The sequence below is a fragment of the Watersipora subatra genome, chromosome 9, assembly GCF_963576615.1.
Source record: "Watersipora subatra chromosome 9, tzWatSuba1.1, whole genome shotgun sequence".
Taxonomy (NCBI): Eukaryota; Metazoa; Bryozoa; class Gymnolaemata; order Cheilostomatida; family Watersiporidae; genus Watersipora; species Watersipora subatra.
Genome location: NC_088716.1, coordinates 13640968 through 13665243, shown reverse-complemented (window position 1 = coordinate 13665243; position 24276 = coordinate 13640968). Strand labels below are relative to the sequence as shown.

The window sequence follows — 24276 nt, the reverse complement described above, 5'->3', positions numbered from 1 at the left end:
CACCACTAGGGCGCATTAACCGAAATCTCCAGTTAGTGCGCCTCTAGCGGTAAAAGAAAAAATGAAACAATGCCTTACGGTACTGTTCCCTTAGGCAATAGGTTAAAAAGCGTAGGTTAATACAGTGCCGTTAGGCCCTGTTCCGTTTTAAACAGCAAAGTTGATGCCATGTTAAAAAGCGTCGTCCGGAGTTCTACGGCTTATACAAAGGTGCCTATACAGCTATACAAATGTACTACTCATTAAATAAATTAATGAGTAGTAATTTACATGTTTAATTCATATTTACTGCCAACGAGAAAGGTCACCGTGAACGTTTGTTTTTCCGGCCACCTATACAATTTTTTTTGCGTTTCACCTACCAATTTTCTACTTCAAAAAGGTAAGTACTTCTCATTCAATGTTGTAATGGCTATGAATTGCCATACCTACACTACTTAAAAGTTTTGGATTTTCCACTGTTCGTGATAGTAAACCTGTTAATTTTATTCAGCAACTGATTTACTAATTTTTTTCAGCTATGAGTACTGTAACTTACTAGTACAGAACTTGCACGGGTACTCCGAGCGTTGCGCTAGGCGATGATGAGAAGAAAGAGAGCAGCTGGTATCGACTTACTGTTACCCTGCTTTAGCCATGACCAGCTGTACGTCGCCTGCTCAAAAGTAGGCACAAGCCGAAAACTGTTTGTTCATACACCCGACAGAAAAACAAAAGATTTCGTCTATCCGCAAGTGTTGCGTCGAACTAACATTGCGTTATTGTTATGTCATGCTTGCATTGATTTAACATTATGATATTGTTATGTCATGCTATGTTCCTCATGTTCTGCTACACCTACATATTATCCACATGCAGCATTTTCTAACATATTTTTCAGTAAATATTTCCTTATTGTATCTCATAAAAAGGCTATCATGTCGGAGTTATGTTTTGTTATTGTAAGGTGCTAATGCTGTATCTGCCTTGACATCGTACTGTCTGTGCTGTTATCCCACGAACAAACGAGCGGAAGCGAAGTATGAGAGTTTTTATAATAAATTCATGTGCACACAACTTACGAAAATTATTCATCAACAATGAGACGAACCCTTGTCTCGAAATTTCATTAACAAATTTAACCATCGTTTTGTAGATTAGTTAAAGTATAATAACGATACAAAACACATATAAGCCTATTTAAATATATTACTAAGTTTTTGTAAATTATCGAAATTCTCTTAAAACTTACCCATCTGCTCGGATTATACACAAATAGACAGATTTATTAGGACGAAAATCGTCACAAAACGCTTGAAAAGCTTGGTTTAATAAAAGTTAAGACCGGAAATTGAAACGCCGGGCGACAGAGAATAGAACAATTAAGTCGTGCCCATTTCGCGAAAAAATAACGTGCACATTTCACCAGTGTATGGCATCGTCGGCGGTTTCTGTAATTAACGTAGGAGTACTGAAATCGTTTCATTTTTGCCGATTTCAAACTGACATTTTAGACACTTGAGTACTTTGGTATTCTAACTGATGTCCAACGCAGTGTAAGTAAATGAAATGACGATATTTTTTCTAACAATTCTTATGAGATTATTACGATATTTAATAATAAGTTTGGATGACTACAGAACAATGACTACGTAGTACAGACTTTCTAAAAATCTATATAAATATCACAACTTCTTGATATTGCTAACTATGACTAATGTAAACAAAATTGTGCATTGGTTTTATATTATTACTATATTAATAATATCGATTATTCTAATAATATCAGTGCATTTTACTTCTAATATTGACCAATATTGCATTTCTCCTATTGCAGGGGGAAAGATATAAACATATAATCTTTTCCTTTCATTATTGCTGTTTGTTGTATATAATAACACCCACACCCAGTACATTACAGCTACCATTGCAGTTATCCTATTGCACTGCAGTGCCATTTGACTGCTAATATTGCATTTCTCAATCATCAGTACCCTTTCATTTTTTCCAATATCACTTTGGTCGTGGGCTGTATGACAGTGGAATTTCTAGTACATATAAATTTTATCGATACAACCGCATTACTGTTTTTATATACGATGTCAAAGCACAGGTTATAGACGAAGAACTGGTGAGCCATGATTAGTGTTTTAAGCCTGTAGGTAGAAGTCTCCATTCAATAAATACTGGCGAAAGCAAACTATTTTGTAGAATTTTTTAAAACATGCAAAATTTTTCAATACTGCAAGTTTGAAGAATTCCAGTTTGCCTAGCAATATCAATTTCATTATCAGTTATCTGTACACAAGTAGGACAACTCCGTGATGTGGCGTCACTCAGGGAGTTTTTTCGCCCCGAGCGCAGCGAGAGTCTCCAGGCGCGGCGCTCCAGATGAATGTGTTGGCAAGTGCGAGGCGATTTATTGCGAAGCGATTGAGTGCTAGGCGATTGATTGCGAGTGAGAGGCGATGGATTGCGAGGCAAGTGCAAGGCGATTGATTGCAAAGCGATAGAGTGCGAGGCGATTGATTGCGAGGCGATTGATAGCAAGGCGAGTGCGAGGCGATTGATTACGAGGCGATTGCAAGGCAAGTGCGAGGCTATTAATTGCTAGGCGATTGATTGTGAGGCGAGTACAAGGCGATTGATTGCGACGCAAGTGCGAGCCGATTGATTGCAAGGCAAATGATTGCGAGGCGATTAATTGCGAGGCGAGTGTAAAGCCTGGTTTCCATATACGCCGCAAAGCACCGGCGACAGCATCGCAGGCTATTGCGATAAAATGGGAGCCTACACGCCGCGGATCGCAGTGCACCGCCGGTGGATGACGGCGGTCAACGCAAGAGTTTGCGCATGTTCAAATTTCGCAAACGGCTGCAGGCAAAACCTTCCCGAAATGCACTGTACGGGTAAAGGTCACCATTATAGGAACGGCATGGCGAGCGAACATTTTATTTGATTACGCAATTATGTTTACGATACTATTAACGATATGGCTTTTATGTGAACATTAAACTGCGCCGAGCACCCACCGCAAGTGTTTTGCTGCGCGATATTACCGTCGGTGCTTTGCTACGTATATGGGAACCAGGCTTAAGAGCGCGATTGTCAACTGCGAGGCGGGTAAAGACTGGTCGGCCAAGTCAGGGACTCGGCGACAAAGGTGCGCCATCGTCAACTGCAAAGTAACTGTCAACTGAACTCAGGGCCTATCTATTGGTATGCAGGCAGGCAGTCTATCCACTAAGCCACACATGCTTCTTGCGTGCTTCTTGCGATGCATTGGATTAATTATGCAGATAATCATTAAGATTTAAGATACACATACCACTGTGGTGTGGCGCATAACGTCACAAAATCTGGCTTCACGGTCTGGCCAGCTCATGGCTCTTATTATAGTAAGTTTAGCTATATACTAGCTTAAGTTAGTCAAATTTGCCAATTTACTAAATTTGTCATTGGTAACTTAGTGAACTTAGCCAATGGTAACTACATAACCTGCCACTGTTTATAAGCTGGTTTTATTACTCGTGCAGTGCTGGACATTCAGCCAGGATATGTAGAAAACCGTGTCATACACTCAATGCAACAACTACAGATCGTCTTTTATTAGAATATTTTTTGTCTGCAGATCAACCTAAACAAGCCCATGTCTGAGATACTCTCCGATCTGAGCAAACATCCTGTCAAGACCAGGTTGAGTTTAACAGGAACTTTAGTAGTAGCCCGAGATATTGCTCATGCCAAGCTTAAGGAGAGGTTAGACAATGGAGAGGGCATGCCTGATTATATGCTGAAGTACCCAGTCTATTATGCAGGACCTGCTAAGACACCAGAGGTAGTTAATCTAGCCTAGTTTACAGGAAACATATAAATACAACTGTAGACTGGGTTGGTAAAGATATCAGAAGTTTGGTTAGACTGAAATCACTCTCTGGAAACTCTGGCGGTAGTCTATTAAGTTATGTTTGAATAATTTGTCTTTGTTTGTCTGTCTGTTTGTCCTCTGTAGAAATTTGCATGTGGTTTACTTTGATACTCCCCCAGGTTTTAGACACAGGTATTTTTTAATTAAAAAATAAAAAAAATCAGTCCATATGAGGTTTGAACACATGACACTCAGTCTATTGGACTGATGCTTCAACCAACTGAGCTACTCAGCTACCTTCCAAAAACCTCAAAATAATTGTGTCATTGCCCATTTAGATAAATTACTCATTTTAGATTCTTCAACATCTAGAAGTTTCTTGAAGGTTATATCAAGGGAAGATCTTACATTGCCACTCCCATTTATAGCTTTTCGTTGAACAAGACAACGTTGCTTCATAGTATATCCAGAGATTAGTAATCTTATTCACCGAGAGTAATAATTATTGTAGAATATGATAGGATTGATGAATAAAGTTGAAAATTAACCAAATGCGAATTTCATCTCATAGGGTGACTCTCGCAACACTGAGTATTTCTACTAGTTATATTAAAAATGATTTTTCACAATAGTGTCTGCCAGGTAGGCTTATAGTCACAGAGTCTATATACTGTAAACAGTTAGCCTTAGGGAACTTTTTAAAGCGATATATAAACTATATAAAGCTGAATATTATTCACCATATAATATTGCTTGTTGGAGATTTTGCAACTACTAATGTCTTAGTTTCTTGTTTTAAATTGTTGACATATTATGTGTAATGTATGTTTTTGCTAGAGTTTTTTAGAGTTGTTCTCTTAAATCTCCAGAGTAGGACGATTACAAATGTAAGTTTCTTTGATTTTTGAAACTAATTAATGATATCTGCCGTCATGGAAACTATGAGGCTATTTTGTATTGCTGCTGATCATTGCAGGGTTATGCCAGTGGCTCATTTGGACCAACAACAGCTGGACGAATGGACTCCTATGTTGAAGCATTCCAGGCTGTTGGTGGCAGCATGGTCATGCTTGCTAAAGGAAACAGAAGCAAGGCTGTAAGTATGACAACTCCTGACATGTACTTATATGGTGAATATATACCGTAGAACCTTTATATGAACATCACCTCTATTTGATCACCGCTATGAAAGAAGGGTTGAATAATAGAGTGCCACCCTCTATTTGAACGCCACCTCCATTTGAGTAGTAGTTTGACTATGTTTGATTTTTATGAACCCAGAGTACCAAGTGATCAGTAGAAAAGTGTCCACAAAATCATATTAATAATGAATTGTTTACATTAACAACAATCATTGTCTCTCAATTCTCTTATTGTCCACTCCAAATCTTTGCAATTGTTTCGTTAAAACTCTGAAAGCAGCACCATAGAAATAATGAATAACGATCTCAGGCTAATAATATTTCCTTGCTTAAAGCGGCCTTTTAATTCGAAGAACATGCATATAAAAACGGTTTGCAAGTTTTGGGTCAAAGGTTACGCTTAGTGTGCAAACCTTTACACATTGTATTTGTGCTAAACACAGGGCGTAAAAGTTTTGCTCTCCCAAAAAAATTGTTTGGGCACTAATATCCACTAGTTCAGCAGTGCAGAAAAAAAGTTGAGGCCAGAAGACCTTGTGAAAAGTATTGGACAACTAGAAGATGTTTGTTCCATCGAAAGCAACAATCAGAATGGAACTATCCGAGTAAACGATGGAAATATTTTTGTTTTAAAAACGGTAATTTGTGTTTCTGCATGTAATATAAGTATGGTTCCTTTATGTCACTTGTTCATGAATATATATTTATAGCATTTCATAGATTATCGTTATATAACTTATAAATTTGCAAATTTATAGCATATGATTTGATAGGATCATTGCGGTAATCTGATCATGCAATGGATCGATACTCATAGCTACACTTATATTGCACTTAGTTCCAGTTAGTTAGTTTCAGCTGCAAACTATAGCAAACATATCTGTGAGTGCAATCATCTTTTATTCAACTATGTTAAATATAGATATAAAATAAAAATATATCTTCAAATTTAGAATGAAATACAAATTGAAAATGCCAACAAATTGCAAAGAAAGACATAGGCTATAATATCATCGCAGGTCAATTGCAAGCGATAGATATCAACTGGTTCAAAAAGTTTAATTTAGGTTTCTGCGTGTACTATAATGATTGGCTGTTTATGTCACTTGTTTTTGAATATATAGCATTTGGTAGATTATCTATATGTATATAACTTATAAGCTTGCGGGTCTATAGCGTGTTATTTGATTGCATCCTTGCGGTTACGTACACTTGGCTACAATGGATCGATGCTCCTAACTCATTTTCTATTGCAACTAAAAAGCCTGAACGGATGCAAACTGTAGCAAACATATCACTGAATGTGATGAGCTTTAATGCAACACTGTTTAATATACAGTAGCTATGAAGGATTATAAGGTGGCGTCTGTATGATCAACACAATTGGTGTCTACCATAGTTTGTAACACAAATGGTTATGTGTAGGATAGCATCTGTTAGTGCTGTAGGACCATTTTTTTAACCCTGTTAATCCCAGATGTGTTTAACCTTGTTAATCCCAGATGTGTTTAACCTTATTAATCCCAGATGTGTTTAATCATGTTAATCCTAGATGTGTTTAACCTTGTTAATCCCAGATGTGTTTAGCTCTGTTAATCTCAGATGTGTTTGACCTTGTTAATCCCAGATGTGTTTAACCATGTTAATCTCAGATGTGTTTAACCTTGTTAATCCCAGATGGGTTTAACTCTGTTAATCTATGAGGTTCATTTAGTATCTGACTCTAAGTACAGGTGGGCCCAGCAGTGAACTTGGATTATGCTAATCCGTGTGCCATGAGCTTTTTGACATGTATTCTCAAATTCTCTATACCGTTTTGTGCGTGGGGAATTTGTGCACATCTTTAGAGCTTCTGGCAAGTCCGTTAATAGCTCATATAAAAATTCAACTTATTTTATATATAAATTTCTCAAAGTTGGTTTGTCTGTGTGATTTCGTTCATTCGTTTTGTAATTTTTAAATGTGTCGTTTCAATTGTGGCGGCACACTACTATTTCCAGTTTTTTTGAAGGCTTGACTGCTAAATCTGTGAAAACTAAATATTTTTCACATTGATAATTGCATTACCTCGAGTAGGAATAACTTCTACATTCTCTCTGCAGTTAGAGTTGAGGGATATTTGAGGTTTGGTAAATTTGAGGTTTTTGCTGATGAGTAGATTATGATGTAATGTAATGTTATTGCTTTAGCTTTTTGCAATATACACTGCGCTTTCTACACTTTTCATGTCTCAATTCAAAAACCAATTTTGCAAATGTTCATAATTGGCTCCGTAATTTTGTTTTTGCTAATATTTTTCAAACAACAAGGATAAACCAGCGAATATTGTCAAACACTAAATCTTTTTGGCCAAAATACCTTTATTACACAAGCGACTATGTCGTATTTTTACGACTATTTCTATTGAGAGTCTTTAATATCTAATCCCGGCTCATGAAAAGAGAGTCGATGGAATATATGTCAGAAAAAAAGTGAAACGTAGGTTTTTAGTGTGGAAAACCTGTCAGGGAGTGGCAAGACTATATTTAGATGTATATTATTGGTAGGCTTTGAAAAAGATCACATCTGAGGGTATATTTCTTGAAAAGCTTGAAACAGACATTTAAAATATATGGCTGATGTTACCTCACAGTCCCTCAGCTCTGATGTTGTGAAGGTAAGGATGTCTTTTATCTATTTACTTAGACTTCTCATTAAACATATTGAGAATGCGCAGTTGTTAAGATATCATTGGATTTTGTTCGGTTTGAAATAACTTCCTGTTGATCAATGAAAATGGAATTCATAAAACGATGTTAAACAGAAGACCAAATTTAGTTGATACCAACAGATTTGGCTCAGCAGCTTTCCACAGCACTGACGCTTGCACAACATTTGTTATCTCCTCTTGCATGACCATGCTAATTGTAAGGTCCTGCACGCTTGAGTATTTCTATAAACACAATAATAAGATTTAAAATCAGATTTGAAGATCGTGTTTGTTTTTGAAAAATTGTCCCATAAAATGACATTTGAGTAAAAGATCATATTTCAATTGAATAATCATTGATTGATCAGAGTAATCTGCAGCTAAAATAATCAGTCTAGCTGCAGATTACTCTTTGCAATTTGAGCATTTCTGCATGCGTGGTATCTATATATAGATATCCATCATGTGTCTAGTTATAGCAATAAAATCCACTTTTCACTGGATTTGAACTCTTAACCTATTGGTCTTCAGGCAGACAGTCTATCCACTAAACCACACAAGCTTGTTGTGATACAATGGATTACTCATGGAGATACTCATCATATCCTTTAAGATGCACATAACGCTGTGGTGTGACACATAAGGTCACAAAATCTGGCTTCACTGTCTGTACAGCTCATTGAACTTATTATAGTAAGTATAGCTATATACTAGCTTAAGTTAGTCAAATTAGCCAAGTTTGTCATTGGTGACTTAGTGAACTTAGCCAATGGCAACTACATTCCCTGCCACTGTTCATAAGCTGGTTTTATTACTCGTGCAATGCTGGACATTCATCCAGGATATTTATAAAACCGTGTCATACACTCAATGCAACAACTACAGGGCATTTTTGATTAAAATATTTTTTATCTCTAGATCAACCTAAACAAGCCCATGTCTAAGATACTAAGCCCATGTCTGAGACCTGCTAAGACACCAGAGGTAGTTAATCTAGCCTAGTTTACAGGAAACATATAAATACATCTGTAGACTGGGTTGGTAAAGATATTAGAAGTTTGGTTAGACTGAAATCACTCCGTGGAAACTCTTCTAGTAGTCTATTAAGTTATTTATGATTACTTTGTCTTTGTTTGTTTGTCTGTTTGTCCTCTGTAGAAATCTGCATGTGGTTTACTCTGATACTCCTTCAGGTTTTAGACATAAAAAGTTGTTTTAAAGAAAATAACGCTGAACGCGATTTCGCAAAAAAGTTTGGCTTAGTTGAGTTTCAGCTGACCTATGACCCTCATCTTATTAGATTGACACTTCAATCCAAATTGGATCTAATCAGCCACCTGCCAAAACCACAGAATAATTGCGCCAAGATAAATATAATAGATGGATTTCCCTTAGATAAATTACCTATCTGACATTTTTCAACATATTTCTTTTTTGAAGTTTATATAATGAGACGATCTCACTTTGCTACTCCTATTTATAGTTTTTTATTGAATAATACAAAATTGCTTAATAATGTATCCAGAGATTAGTGTTATATTCAGTGAAAGTGATAATTATTATAGAATATGATGAGATTGATGAATAAAGTTGAAAAGTAGCCACATGTGAATTTCCTTTCATAGAAGTAATCCTGGAAACATGAGGTATTTTTGCTAGTTGTTTCAAAAAAGCGTTTTTACCATAAAGTTTTCCAGGTATGCTTATGATCGCAGAGTATATAATACCCTACAGGATGAATTTATTCGCGGAGTTATATTTCGCAAAAATTGTCTTTTCAGGCATATTCGCGGATGAATTTATTCGCGGCTGAAAACTGCCGCTCTCTAGGAAAAGTTAACTCTATTGCGGTTAGTAATAGTTATTACTACGCATGCGCACACCGCGTGTTCCGGTTTATATTTAGCTTACAACTGCGAGGCGATCATGCTATTCTACGGTAAACAATTTTTGCTGCATCCAGAGGTTTTCACGAGTATTCATCGCTTTGGAGGCCTTTTTATAAGCCAACAACTTGTGGTAAGTAATGCGTTTTTTACATTTACTAAATTAGTTGAATTTTACTTTGGTTCTTTGATAAAACGCAATACTATTTTTTCCATCCCTACTGCTTCATTATTTGTTTTAGTGTGAGAGAGAGATTTTTCATCATACACCGAAGAACAATGATTGCAAGGGGGGTAGATGTCATTCTTAGCAGATCACCAATCATTCAGGGAGTTCTGGAAATTGAGGTTGAAGTGACCGCAGCTACTTACGAGAAGAATATATCTGTTTTTAAAAAAGGAACAAAAACGCCTTTACAAGCACAAATCTTTGGCCAACCGGCAGAACTTTGCAATAGTAAGCCACGAGGAGAGTTCTGATGATAACTTCCTTACTAGCCATGTAGTAGCGAGAGAATCGCCTTCAACACTTACCCAAGACAGTGACAGCGACAGATCTGCTATTAGTAAAATAACTAGTCAGAGAGCACCATTACACGCTAGTCTTCACTTATCAAGAGTACCAGTTTAATTTTATTGCTAGACAACCGCCATATGGACTAAACTGTTTATATTTACTCCATCGTTTGCATAATTTTATTTGTATTTGAAATATTTTATTTGTACACTCAAGTTTGTAATAAATTATAATATATCTATACATGAAATAAAATATATAATTTAATCATGTTTGCTGCAGCGATATCAAGGAGTTGTTGTCGATGAAGGGGTCTAGGTTGACTGGTTGCCTCTCTGCCAATATTCCTGCCTTGATGGATATTACTACTTGTCTCTAGTTTTCGTAATCAGAGTAGGTTGTTTCATTCTCAATCTGCAGTAAACACAAAAAAGAAAAAATATTAACGAGTGTTGAGAAAGTACAAAAACAATAGCTGAAGTATTTGATGAAAGCGATCAGTTTTTAAACAAAAGAATTAACTAACTTTGCCTAACTTAATTAACTAACTAGCCCTTTGCTTTTTTGATATATATTAATGATTTACCATCTTGTCTTCAATCACAGTGTCGTCTTTTTGCCGATGATGCAATACTGTATAACACGAGTGACAAATTAACGCTTTTAAAACAAGACCTTTCTGCATTAGAGGCTTGAGCTTCTGAGTGGCAAATGAAATTTAATGTTGACAAGTGCACATTCTTACAAATTGGTTTAAACATTAATAGCCACCCTGGATATACTTTCTGTGCACAAAATCTAAATAAAGTGTCTTCTTTTCCTTATCTCGGATTACAACTACAAGCAGATCTAAAAATGGAATGAACTCATAGACAAAATAACAACTAAGTCTACACAGAAGTTGGTATAATGATCAGAAGGGTGCTAAAATCTGCAGATACCCCTACAAAAAAGATTGCCTATTTTTCTTTAGTAAGGCCAACACTAGAATATGCCTTACAAATCTGGGATCCCTATCAAAATAAACATGTCAAACAACTTGAAAAGTTGCAAAATAAAGCACTACGATTTATTTTTAACATTAAGGGCCAGATAAGTTTTACAAAATTACGAGAAGATACAAGAGTTGAGTCCTTACAGGAGAGAAGAAGAGAGGGTGGGCAAAAACTGTTTTTAAGATGTGCTGCCGAGGGCATAGAACCACCATTCAAATGCGAAAACATAGGGTACAATACCCGCCAAAAATCAAACACCTTTACTCCATATATAATAACTAATGTATTCTATCAGTCCTTTTGGCCCCATACACTAAGAGAGTTAAGATCCTGATAAGATGAATCCTTAGGACAGAATAAAATAAATGTACTAGAAAAAATAAAATAAATTTTCCTTTTTCTTTGTTTTATGTAAAAATATATGTACATGTATATGTATAAATAAATAGAAAAACACAATAAAATTTAAAAAAAAATCTTGTTTTGAAACCACTTATTGGTGTAAACACACCGTGTTCCCACACCCCTAACTCCCACTCCCACGCCCCGTTCTTACGCACCTGCTGTGCAGTCTAAGTGGGAAAATATAATAATAATCACTAATGCAGTTGATTATGGAAAAACGTATCTGCACTGCAAATCAAATACATACCATAATGTCCAGATCAGAATCATGATCGTCCTCGACTTCGGTATTAGAGATTGATGGAGTTGAATCTAATGTAGAAAGACTAGGAGAGCTTTTTTCCTATGCTGAAGCCATGCCGAATAACTTGTAAAAACCTTGAATAATTTTGTAAAGTTTGACGCAATGGCAATAAAGCTCGAAGCCTGGCGATGATTTTAAAGAAGTTTTGGAACTCGGCTACGTTTAGTACTTCTGCCTCGCGGCTATTTTCGCGATGACGCCATTCTGCATATCTTGTGACAACCTCGAATAATTTTGTAAATAAATGTGATGCATTGCCAATGGTGTTAGCTCAAAGCTCAGGCAATGATTTTAAAAATGTTTTGGAACTCAATTACGTTTAGTATTTACATTTAAAACTAGGCTAGTGACTAGTTTTCAATTTGATGCAGTAGTTATTCTCTTTTGTGATTAAAAATAGAACTAATTATTCAATGAATTTAATAATTTGCGGGATTGACTGTTCGCGAAATCGCGAATTTTTATAACTAACGAATGTTTTCATCCTGTAGGGTATGCTGTAAACATTTAGCCTTAGGGAACTTTTTAAAGCTATATATAAACTATATAAAGCTGAATATTATTTACCATATATTATTGCTTGATGAAGATTTTACAGCTGCTAATATGTCTTAGTTTCTTGTTTTAAACTGTTGACATATTATGTGTACCGTGTAGCCTTGCTACATGTACCACATTCTCATTTGCTGATTAGTTAGAGTTGTTCACTCATGTTTCCAGAGTAGGACGATTACAAATGTGTGTAGCTTTTATTGTTTTTGAACTGATTAATGCTGAAATCTTTGCCTCTATGGAAATTATTAGTGTTGGGCCGGTATATAGTTTAGTGCCGGATAGGATATCCTTGCACTTTTTTATCGGTTTTTCCGGTGTCCGTATCCTCGGTATTTACCATCTTCGGTATCCTTTACCAACTAAGATTGTTCGGTATTGTGGGTATTGTAGTTCGGTATATGGTTGTGTTGTGTTTTCAGAATGTATGAGAAAAAAGTTGTGATTGCCAATGTGCGCTGAGAGACTCTTTTTGATTAGCGTGCTCGTCAAAGAGGCGTTTATGCAATTAATCATAACATCAATTGACGCGCGATTGTAATCTCATTCCGTTACAGGGCGATTGTGCGCAAGATGTCAAATGAGTTTTTTCATAAGCAGCTCATTCGTCGCATCACGTCGCTGGTAATGCTGTAGCCTGTCAAAAACAGAAATCTATCCGAATAACCATTTACCGATAGGCTTTTACGGATAAATACCGATCATATCAAACCGGCCGCGGATAACTAGCTGTCACCGAAAATGATTGGTTTTCGTGGATACCGGGAATCCCTCTGTGTCAGTACGAGCAAATAACTCCTTACTGGCCCAACACTAGAAACTATGAGGCTATTTTGTATTGCTGCTGACCTTTGCAGGGTTACGCTTGTGGCTCATTCAGGCCAACAACAGCTGGGTTAATGAACACATATGTTGAAGAATTCCAGGCTGCCGGCAGCGCAAGTTCATGCTTGCCAACGGAACTGGAATGAAGGCTGTAAGTATGACACTTCCCGACAGGTGCTTGTGAATATATACGTACAAGGATTACAAGAGGCTAGTATATGTCTGACAATAAGATGTATGTAAGACAACACTCATCAGTAGGCCATGAATATGACAACTACTAACATAGGATTATTTATATGACAAATGATGACAAAAGGATGACAACTCATGAATGTCTCACTTTCTAATATCTTGTCTCACAGGCTAATATACTGTCTCACAGGCTAATATCTTATCTCAAAGGCTAATACCTGGTCTCACAGTTTAATGTCTTGTCTCACAGGCTACTGTCTTTGTTCACAGGCTAATATCTTGTCTCATATGTTAATGTCTTATATCACACGCTAATATCTTGTCTCCCAGGCTAATATTTTGTATCATAGGCTTGTATCTTGTCTTACAGGTAACGAAAGCGTGTAAGACACATGGAGGATTCTATTTAGGGTCAATAGGAGGCACTGCAGCAGTCTTGGCTCAGAACAGTATTAAGAAGGTAGAGGTGCTGAAGTATCCAGAACTCAGTAAGTTTTTATATACAAGCAGTTCTCTATGTGTTTGTATGTAACACCATCCTTCCTATTTGCTTAGTTCATTGTAGTACAGACTCTCCCCAGTTTACAGATGATATGCGTTTCAGACGGTAATTTAGTAAACGAATTTGTTCATAAGTTGTCTTGCACTATAACTTGTGCAGTGAGCCTGGGCTAAAGGATTATCATTATTTTTCCGAAAAATTTTTTAAATAGAAAATTTTAAAAGTTTTGTTTTGCTAATTAAAACAATTATTTAGACACTAATATCGACTTGTTCAGCAGTATAGAAAAAGAATTGAAGTCAGCAGACACTTTGAAAGGTTTTGAACAGCAAGAAAATAAATTCGTTCCAAAGAAAGCAATCAGAATGCAACCTGTCGAGCAACTGATGCAAAGATTTTTGTTCAAAAAGTGTAATTTGAGCCTCTGCATGTATTATTTATTATATAGCATTCGGTAAATATTAAAAAACTTATAAGCTTGCAGGTTTATAGCATATTATTTGATGGCATAATTGCTGTTATATAGACTCAGCTTACTATAGATCCTCTCTTATAACTCCTCTTCTATTACACATAAAAAGCCAGTTGGGATGCAAACTGTAGCAAACATATCACTGAGTGCGATGAGATTTAATGCAACCCTGTTAAATATAGTTATAAAGAGTTATAGGTTAGTGTCTGTATGAACAACACCATTCGTATCTACCGTAGTGCGTAATATAAATGTTTGTATGTAGGTTAGCATCTGTAGGTCTTGACCGGACAGCTTTTTCATACTCTGTTATTCCCTGTTTGTTCAAACCTGTTAGTCTCAGATGAGCTTAACAATGTTTGTCCCAGATGTGTTTAACCCTGTTAACCCATCTGGTTCATTTAGTATCTGACTCCAAGTACAGATGTGCCCTGCTGTGGAACTAGATTATGCTAGTCCTTGTGTCATAAGCTTTTTGACATGTAAAGACAGGTTATTGGTCTCCCAGTGTATAAGCAGAAAACAAGATGAGCTTAGAAACATTATATCAACTGACATGTTTACATGCTGTCCATCCATCAGAAGATGTCATGTTATAGAGCAGGCATAACAGCAGCGTTATAAAAGTACTTCAGTATTTCAGTCAGCATGAGGACAGTTAATATAACTTTATACAGCCTCATCACATTTGGTGATTCATAAAATATATTGACCTACACTATTATTATAGATAATGGAATTGTTCATGCAGATGGAGCTTAACTTTAAATTGACAAAAACATTAAATTCATAGTTTGATTAAATTTCATTCTCACAAAATTTATAGAAGCCTTTTCTGTTTACTAATTTTTCCGTTATGGCTTCTTATTTTGGAATAAGTGTCCAACTCTGTTATGTTAAAAGTAGGCATATTTTGATTTATTATTATCTTTATGTGTTGCCATTGTCATAAAATTAATAATTATAATATCAAAATTTTTTAACTTGTGGTAATTTTGATTTCGAAATTACTTCACTTTCTATAGTTTATACCAATAAATTGAAGTTATTTTTTTAGTAAAATGGAAAACATTACAAATCATTTCTAAGTATATTAGTTTGTTATAGTTACAAGACTGCCAAAGACATGTTTATATGCTTGTTCGATGGGAGTTGTCTTGTCTTAATTTAGCGTTGAAAAAAAGGGAAAGGTTCTTCCAAAATCCATGTAGAGTTTATATCAGGTCAACTCATTCAGTTGAATAATAGCTGTAGAAAGTTATTAAAGTCGATACTTTTTACTATGAATACAGGTGTATCTAAAAAAGTGGATGCTATCACATTTACTTTAAAGTACCTGGATGTGTGCGACTGTTTCCTGCAGCTTCATACATACCAGCTGCTTAAGCAGGATGTAGGATTTTATACTTTTTTTTGAAAACTGGATTATTTTTTATAATTTATAAATTAATGCTTTTTATTATTTTTTTGTCTTCATTTTCGATAGACGGATGAACGGATGCACATTATAAATTTTTTGTTACAAAATGTCATTATTATTATTCTTTATCATTCTCTTGTCTTGTTTTTGGACAGACAGAAAGACAGACACACACGGCTCTTATTATATTAAGGGTTGTCTAATTACTTATAGTTATTCTTTATTATTGTCTTGTCTTTAGACAGACAGAATGACAGATACACACGGCTCTTATTATAGTAAAGATTGTCTAGTAATAGTATGTAGAGAGCAGATCTACACACGTTTGCACTTAAAGTGAGATTTTGGGTACATTTTAGCCCGAGAACCTCGGAGAATGGTGTTGTCTGATGGAAAGTTTGGGGGGGGGGTAGGTGTGTGAGTGTTGGGAGCTAAGGTTATGAAGTTTGAGAGGAATTGTGGGAAGGATGCGGTGCTGGTCGAGAGGAATTGTGGGAAGGATGACGTGAAGAGGGCGATGGTTTCGGGTTTCGATGCGATGGGTTTGGGGTTCGGGTGTCGACGAGTTGAGCGATCGATCGTCGAATGGTTGGGGTTGGGTTGGCGACCGGTGGGTGAACGGTGTTATGTCGTTTCGGTTGAATGAACGCTGATGTTGGACGAGTTCGGGCGTGTCTATTCGTGGAATCGGTTAAGTCTCCCTTCGTTATAAAACTCTTTAAAGATGAGTAATAAGAAAGGGGAAAGTCGAATGATTTATTCATTATGAAAAATTTCTTTTGAGAAGACATGAAGAGTCTTTATAGAAAACTAGATGATATAATTCAAATTTCTCCAATACTATTTATTAGTTTTGGATTTTTTTCGGTTAACGGTGAATTTTTACGAAATATAATTCAATTAGAACATAACCCCTCGGATTGTACTTATGGTATAGCTAGTTATGAAATTATTCAAAGGTTGGGAATTACTGAACGACTTGTTCAATGGGCTAATCCATCTTCACGGTTAGCGAGATGTTGTGTAGGCAACTCAGCTCGTTCAAGGTTTTGTGGAAGGAGAGCATTGCCTATTAAGTTTGTTTGTCATCATCCACAATTCGAAGAAAATAATGGTAGATTTACAGCACCAATTAATACTTCCACTACTCGATCCACCATCAGAACTACACACACATCCAGAATTCCTACCACCACAACTACACTCGCTAGTACAATTCCTACTACCACCACAACTACACTCGCTACCATCATTCTAGCAAGTGGAATCACAACTCTTCCATCATCTGAAAATCTTAAGGAAAATATAACTAATATCCCATTTGTACCAATAGCCTCAAGATTATATAATCCGAATAATGAAGAAAGAGAATATGGAAATGAAAGTTTTTCTGTAGAAAGATCCACCATCAGAACTACATGTACACACATTTCCACAATTCCTACCAACATTGCAACTACGGACGTTACCACTATTCCAGTGAGCAGAATGACAACTCAGACATCATCTGAAAATCTTAAGGAAAATATAACTGATATCTTATTCATACCAAGAGCCTTAAGATTATATAATCCAAGTAATAAAGAAAGAGAGTATGGAAATGAAAGTTTTTCTGTAGACAAATTACAGGATGTCGAAATTTTTTATCATAATCACATGCTGCTGCTAAAGTTGTAATCTAATTTTCATGTTTTCCTAAATTTTTATTCCACAATGAAAATGATATGTGAATATTGTATTGATTTTATTTTAATAATAGTATCTTAAAATATACAATAAAATATAAATTCTCCATCTTTGGAGATGAAGATTTTATTTCTAAAGGTTCTATTGATTTGCATATATATTCATTCAAAAAAAATTCTTTCTTATAAATACTAATTGTCAGTTTTCTGTGGAGATGAAGAGCTTGTCACTTCAGAATATTGTAATTCTTTCTTATCGAGATAGAAGTATGTGTTGCTTGACTCGCTTTTCTCATCAACTTCTTTTTGTTTTGCATCATCACTGTTTAAATATATAAAACATTGAGGATTGAGAAAGGATGAAATAAATGGATAACTATATATCTTTGGTTTTAAAATTCTCAAAATCTACTTACCAAAATATACATTGAGCTAAGCCATCGTATACGTCTTGTCCACATGTACAGGAAGGTAATCCATCTATAGGATAATCCAATGGTAAATCCAATTGCAACTCCGTTTCACTATTTTGAGAGTTTGTTTCTTTCGAGTTGTTTTTTTCATCAGTTTCCTTACCATCTTCTTGATACCTGTTTAATTTTTTGAAAATCCATTGAAAATTGAGAAAAGATGATGTATATAAAATGAATAATTATATATTCATATAAAACTTTAGAATTTAAAATTTCAAAATGTACTTACCAATGTACACATTGTGCTAATCCATCATATACATGTCCACATGTACAGGAAAGTAGTCCGTGTGTACAATATTCCCATGGTGTAGCCCAAATTTGAAGACAACTATCTGTACATTTCCATTCTGACATTTTACCCTTCTCAGAATTCTGTTAGCTTATGAAGAGTGTTATGATAATATTTATTCGTTCTCGATTGCTTTATATAGTTGAACGTCTGTAAAACGCTTGAGTGAGTTTAATGAAAATTTATAAATAGATTACAAAACATTCCTCTATGCTTACAATTTCGCGAAAATGAATTTCGCGAAATTACACATATATATTATATAGTCAACTTTCGCGAAATTGAATTTCGCGAAAGTGAATTTCGCGAAATTAGATTTCGCGAAATTTCACATCATATATATTATATAGTCAACTTTCGCGAAATTAAATTTCGCGAAATTAAATTTCGCGAAATTGGATTTCGCGAAATTTCACATTATATATATTATATAGTCAACTTTCGCGAAATTGAATTTTGCGAAAGTGAATTTCGCGAAAATGGATTTAGCGAAATTTTACATCATATATGTTATATAGTCAACTTTCGCGAAATTGAATTTCGCAAAATTGGATTTCGCGAAATTTCACATTATATATTATATAGTCAACTTTCGCGAAATTCAATTTCGCGAAAATCTGTTTACTATTTTCACCTCATTAATTCCTTTGGACACACCCATCATTCTTCAATTCATTATATAAGCGTTGCATGAACTGATGGAATATTCTGCCTCCTTAACCATCTCTTGATGCCTACTTATATACAGACTTGAGAATTTGGGTCGATTGAGCGTTGATACCATAAGGCTTGTATGCTTCAGCTAGAATTCTGTTAGCCGGCTACTCGCGATTAAGTTCGTTGAGTGTCGCTGTGTTCAGGCTGTTGTGTGGACAAGCGCCTTGGCATTTGACCTGATTGTTTTCCTAGGTTTACCTATGGAATTCTCCTGTTTGGTTTGGCTTAACCATTCCATAACAGTCTCTCGACCAGTAAATAGATGAAGATGATGAACTAGTAAAGGGGCATACATGGATTAATATGTGGATTATTTTGAGGATAGCTCCAACTCAGCGTGAGTATATCAATATATAAAACTTATATCAAAAAAGTAAATAATATTCGGATGTATTTGTTACCAAGTTTATTTCGATATAAAGTATATATGTATATTCAATTGTAAAATATAGAAAAAAATTTATGTCAGTTCTTCTAGTAATTTAACAATTTGGGAAGTTCCTTGAATATGTACATTGTCAACACATTCATTTTCTTCGTTATTAAGACTTTTACTAATTTTTCCATTCCAATCATATCTATCTAGTATAATTTTTCGAACTACATGATCTCGTGTATCTGTTTCAGAAATTTTTAGTATATCTGTTAGAAAATCTTCTATTGAACATCCTCTGCTCCAAAATATTGCAAAGAGAAGACAGTAATCTCCACATGTTGTTGAAAGAAATCCTTGGAGTAGAACATCATTCCATTTAATTAACTTTATTCCAGAAAGTTTTAAGATTTGAGCGACATCTGGATATGTTGAAGGATCTCGTCCTGTTGAATCGAAATAATTAATTTCGGATTTTGTTCGAATAACTCCTATCCAGTGTTCTCCTGGTTGATAAGAATAGTGTGTGTTAAAAATATATATTCCTTCATTCGATAAAAATTGTTCTTTAAATTCATTTCTTGCACAGACAGCAAAAAAATGATTATTAGTCATGTGATCTTGGGAAAGAACATCAAAAATATTTGCTGTATTCATCCTTAGAATATGCTTCCACCACTGAGTCGAACGCTAAAGTCAGAAGCGATTTCCATCATTCCATCTTTTTGTATATATGTATTAAGATAGACATTTTCTGGTGTTGCAGCCCGAAAACCGATATCGATTGTTAGTGAAACATGTCTCATTAAATGAAAACCTTCGGATGAGAGATCTCCTGTCAAATCGAAAGCGTATATTGCAAGTCCAGTTTCATATTCAGTCAGTCCAATTCCACTTCCTTCAGAAGAAAGATCTTTTCCCATTGAATTTAGAAGTTGTACATATGGTCGAGTATACATTCTATTTTCAAAATTTGGAGTATATCGTTTTCCAAAAGGTAGTCCATCAATTTGTAGTTCTACATGACTCATATCGTAATGACCAAATTTGAAAGGATTACGATTGTATGATCCATTTTCTCCATCGTGTGATGAAAGTGAAACAAGTATTAAATTTGGTCTAAGTGTGTTATCAGCAATTTTAATTTGAGTATGGGTTAATCCAGTATTCACATTATAAGATCTGGTGTATACCCGAGAAAGAGGATACTTTGCATTAACACCATTAAGTAGTTTTTCGTTATGTAAAAGCTGAATTGTTTGGTTGATTTTTAATTTTCGAAGATGAAGTACACATTTCGTCAACTTTACTTTTCCCCCTCCTCCAGGAGCAGCTCCTGCTGCCATCAAACAATAACTTGGTTTACTTCGGTCTAGTTCTAATTTACAATTCAATCCTGGAATGAGATATCTTTCCTGTTGAAAAATGCTAAGATGGAGTCGTCCAAAAAACTCAAATGTGTTTGATCCTCTAATAAGATTCTTTCTTGCTGTAGTCGCAGTATTATCGAAATCCGCACCGTCTTTTGCAAGATTATCATCTTGAAACCATCCTTCTGCTTTTAATTGGTATTGTTTTGCTTCTCTGCTATTATTGAGAAGGGTTTCTATGAACGATCTCATAGGATAATCACTTGAATGTTCAACAACGGATCCATTAATTTTGAATGTTGCTGTTTTGATTAGCGAATGAAAAAACGCATCCCCTGGTACAACATTTACGTTAGCAACAGCATTGTCTAAATTGGAACCATCGTCCTTGACTACTTTTCCTTCGATTTGCAAATATGAATTACTTAAATCGATATAGTGATCTACATCTCCAGGTATTTCAATTTCAATTGGTCCATATTCACTGAGTCGTGACGGACCTAATTCATTATAATATCCGTGCTCCACCGAACTATGTGTGCCCGGAACATCAAATATACTCAAACTTTCGTTTATCGTAAAAGGAGAACCCGATATTTTTAAACCTGTTGAACCAATCTCTCCAGAACTCATCTTTCACTATTGATGTATGTCAATGAAATGAACTAAAAAATATTGAGATAATAATATATAAAACATTTCAAATTTAAAAAAGTATTTGGAGTGGCTTTTCTCCGTCGCTTTGCAGGTTTGCTACGGTTATTTAATTTTCTTTTCCCAGGTTTTCTAACTCTTGGAATTACTACTTCATCTGTTTCTTCTTCTTCTTCTTCTTCTTTTGGTCTCTCTACCATGTTATTAAGATAATTGGATGCAGCATCCAACCCTTTTTTCCCTAATGAGATAGCCGTTTTTTTTGCTAGAGGCGCAACAGCTTTTGCTAATTTTTTAAATATTCCTGATAGTCGTCCATTTCCCATCACTCTTTTTCCTTTATATGGTGTCAATCCGCCATTTCCTGTTTGATTAGACGTGTAATATTGAATGTAAAAGTTTTTTGAGTCTTCTGGAGTATATGGAATTAATATGGAATTCATTGTTTCTTTCTGAAATGAACCGTTAGTATAACCTTCCCTCCATCAAATGGTACTTTTTCTCCATCATCACTTGTTATAAGGGTCTCTATCACATCAGTAGAAATTTTATCTACTTCAACGTAATGCGCTTGACTGAATTCTGTATAAACTCGAGAGAACTTCTTTCCACTTACTGGGACAACTCGTAACAATCGTACATTTGCATCTCCAACGAGTCTGTTACTTACAATTGATGAATATACGTATAATGATGTAAATCCATAGTTGATATCCGGAGATGTGATGTTTCCGTGTTTTCCCACATTATAAGTTATCTTCGGATCTAATCCTAAGATATTTGCGAAATCTTGTGAAAACGAAACCTGAACACTCGAATCTCTTACATACAACATAGATTTGTTGTATATTTTGTCGTATTCGAATTCTATAGTTGGATGGAAATTGAAGGATTTTAGAACATCATGAGCTCGTTGAATTACTTCATCTATATCTTCGTATCTTCCATTTCCAATTTTTATGTCGAAACGACGAAATCTCCCATTAAGTTCCGCTTTTGTGATGCTTATTATCCCTTCTACTACATTTGGCCAATTATTTAAAAATGATGTATCTTTTAGAGCAACTTCCCATTGTCCTTCTGTAAAATCTACATATCTGGCTAGTCTAACTGTAAAGTTTGAATTAGTATTTTTAGGAAAGTCACTAAAACTAGCATCAGAAGGAAGAGTTACGAACTCCGACATTTTCAAATCTTTCAATGAAGTTCAATTCCTTATCATCCTCTTTTATTTAACAAAATCTCTTTCATTGACCCAGCTATTGAATGAATCAGGATATCCCATCCATTTAACGAGTATTTCCTTTGTTCTTCCTCGTTTCCGAGATTTAAGAATTTTCTCGATTCGAAAAAATGCGGGTTTTTTTACTTTCTGTAGTTCATCTTCATAAAAAGTTCCATCAACCGGTTCATTTGCCAAATCACGTAATTTATAGATAATCGGTCTTTCAAAATCAAGTACTTCTGTAATTTGAAAAACTTCAACCGTCCAATTTATTGTGAAACCTCTTTCGAAAGCTGTTCTAGCTTTACTAATACGAACGTAATCATCAATATTGAATTTGGGAGTACTGTCAGAACTATATTCTCCATTTTCATAAATCCTATTCCAGATTCTTTCTTGATTTTCATAATTTACATCATTCGGTTTTATTCCTAATGTTGTGTGAATAGTATTGTTATATGCTTTTACCATTTGTGGTAAAACATCAATATATCTACGTTCATCCGAATATGTCATGAATCTATACATCTTCATCCGTAATGTTTTGTTGAATCGTTCTATGATGGAAGCTTTAATTGTCTCATTCTCAGATGTAAACCATTTTACTTTATTTTCTTTCAAAACTTTTTTGACATCTCGATTATTAAACTCTTTTCCTTTGTCTGTTTGAAAAACTCTATAATTAGTTCCATCCAATGCTTTTTTTAAGGCTTTTGCTACCAATATACCTGATTTGTTAACAAGAGGCTTTACCCATGCTTTTCTTGAAAAAACATCAATCATTGTAAGTAAAAATGTAATTCCATCATTTTCAGCTCGATGAGATCTAACATCCATTAAATCAGCCTGTAATTGTTCACCAACTCCTGCAACAATTGTAGGTCTTCTTCTAAATTTCGTTTTTATTTGTTTGTGTAACGTATAAGCATCTTCACCACTTAACCAATCTCTAACTTCTTGTTCGCTTTCTTTTCTCCGAAGTGCTTCAATCAGTTTTCGTGCTCCACCTAATGAAGATGGTAGATCCGGGGTATAATAGAATTCATTTAGTAAGTCGTCCATTTTCCTCTTGTTCCTACATAAGGTTTTCGTGAAGACGATCTATTCGAATTGGATTTTGATTTATTTGATAAATTCGAGTTCGACTCCTTGATAATTTTTTCAAATAGGTTATATTGTTTCTCAAATGAACTTGGAGAAAAGGGAGAAGATACAATTGAACTATCTTTAACACGAATCTTTCTTTCAAGAAGATTTCGTAAGTTCTCAGGTTTAATCTCTCCTGTAGATCCTGTTATTTTCCCGGTTAAAGAATCATAATTTCCAGACTTTTCCAATTTTTCCAGAAGTTTTTTCGCTTTAGTTTGATCTTGTTTCGAACCGAAGTCTTCAACTATTGAAAAAATGGAATAAGATCTAGAAGAATTTGATGATGGTTCTTCTTCGTTTAACTTCGGTGGAAATAATGTGTCTTCTTTTTTTGGCGAATCTTTTAAAACTGTAGAGTCTTGAGACGAATTATCTTCGGGTAATTCAGGTGTATCTTTCTTTAGAGTTTCTTTTGAATTTTGTGGAGCTGAAGGTGTTTGTGACATCATTGAAATCGGTTTTTGAATAGTCGGAGACTGTTGAATTGGATAACTCCGAATTGAATTCATTTCATCTAAAAAAATTTGAAGTTCAGCTGCATACAAATTAACTTTGTTATAGTCTGAAATAGTGTTATCGTTATTAAT

At 35.1% G+C, this 24276-nt stretch overlaps 1 pseudogene; it reads left to right on the top strand.

The window, feature by feature from the left end:
• LOC137404803 (fumarate hydratase class I, aerobic-like) overlaps positions 1-24276 on the top strand; it is a 51561-nt pseudogene that overhangs the window by 10144 nt on the left and 17141 nt on the right.